At 42.8% G+C, this 1910-nt stretch overlaps 1 pseudogene; it reads right to left on the bottom strand.

Annotated features, from left to right (window-relative positions):
* Nucleotides 1-64: 64 nt before the first annotated feature.
* LOC105000652 overlaps nt 65-1910 on the bottom strand; it is a 7791-nt pseudogene continuing 5945 nt past the window's right edge.

Here is a 1910-nt window from a genome sequence, read left to right as displayed (position 1 = left end):
GATTCAAATGTATTCTTTTTAATGGCTGAGTAGTACTCCATTGTGTATATGTACCACAGCTTTCTTATCCATTCATCTGTAGAATCTTTGAGTTTCCTGCTTCAGGTACAGAATCCAAAGGACTTCCTTCAACTGCAGGTTCCATCTGAGTTTTGTCCTGTTTCCTCATTCTTGCTTAAACTCTGATATGGTTGGTACCTGCATTAGAGATATTACAGCAATATTAACAGCAACCCCCATTCATTCAACATCAGACATTAGAAGACAATAGACAATAACCTCTTTCCTGCCTTAAGCAGAGCAGGGCATTAGAAGGCAGCGTGAAGGTCGAAGATGATGACCTCCCCATCTTCCCCAAGAGTCTGAGACCTCCAGCCAAGGTGTAGTGGAGTCTCATGTGAGTGCAAGCACAGAGAAAACCACCAGGGAGTAAACTGGCAGGGTCCCGATTGACATGAGTTCCACAAGATCAGCAAGTTCTGAGAATAATGCCATGACTCCTAGAATGAGGGTGGGAGGAGGGAGTGAGAAGCCACTGGAAATATCTAAGTTAAGAAATAAGATCAAAAAAGGGTGTTTATTCACCTGTGAGAGTTCCAGAAGCCATTATGGCCATGATGTGGGTGCCTGTGAGAGCATAAATCTGGGCAAGTCCCTGGAAAAGGAGCCTGTCATTTGCCATTGCATAGGTCAACAAAGATGTAGAGGACATGACACCCAGGAGGCTGGAAAGGAAAGTGGGAACACGTAAGAGGATATGGAGAAGCAGGGCACCTAGGGCTTCTGTTTCCTCATATACATAGGGTAAGGTATCTATCTCTTATGTCTCATAGTCCCAAGGACTCAGCTGTAATTCCATTACCTCCACTAGCTCTGTTCCTAGTGATGCTTCCCATGACCCACCTGCTCTCACACTCCAGGATGTCTGACTCTAGGTGAGTGACTACACCATCATTGTTATTTGGGTCATTAAGACATTTTTTGTAGAGTTCTTTGGTGTATTCTTGCCACCTCTTCTTAATCTCTTCTGCTTCTCTTAGATCCTTACCATTTCTGTCCTTTATTCCACATGTACAAGCTGAGTTTCAAAGAGGCAGAGGAACCAGAGACCAAATTGCCAACATTAATTAGATCATGGAGAAGGAAAGAGAGTTCCAGAAAAACATATACTTCTGTTTCATTGATTAAGCTAAAGCATTTGACTGTGTGGGTCACAACAAGCTGTGGAAAATTCTTATATATATAGAAAATTCTTATATAGACCACCTTACCTGTCTCCTACATGCAGGTCAAGAAGCAACAGTTAGAACTAGACATGGAACAATGGACTGGTTAAAATTGGGAAAGGAGTATGCAGAGGCTGTATATTGTCACTCTGCTTATTTAACTTCTAAGCAGAGGACATCACATGAAATGCGGGGCTGGATAAATCACAAGCTGGAATCAAGATTGCCAGGAGAGATAACAACAACTTCAGATATGCAGATGACACCACTCTTGGACTGCAAGGAGATCAAACAAGTCAATCCTAAAGGAAATCAGCCCTGAATATTCATTAGAAGGACTGAAGATGAAACTGAAGTTCCAATACTTTGGCCACCTGATGTGAAGAGCCAGCTTAGTAGAAAAGACCGTGATGCTGGGAAGGATTGAAGGCAGGAGGAGAAGGGGATGACAGAGGAGGAGATGGTTGGATGGCATCACCCACTTGATGTACATAAGTTGGAGCAAGCTTCTGGAGATGGTGAAGGACAGGGAAGCTTGGTGTGCTGCAGTCCATGGGGTCGCAAAGAGTCAGACATGACTGAGCTACTGAACAACAACAACAGCCACTCTACAGGCAGAAAGTGAAGAGGAACTAAAGAGCTTCTTTTTTTAAAAAAATTATTTTAATTAGAAGCTAATTACTT

Source organism: Bison bison, unplaced genomic scaffold, assembly GCF_000754665.1.
Source record: "Bison bison bison isolate TAMUID 2011002044 unplaced genomic scaffold, Bison_UMD1.0 scf7180017854362, whole genome shotgun sequence".
Lineage (NCBI taxonomy): Eukaryota > Metazoa > Chordata > Mammalia > Artiodactyla > Bovidae > Bison > Bison bison.
Note: the sequence above shows the minus strand (reverse complement) of the source record. Positions and strands in the feature narration are given on the sequence as shown.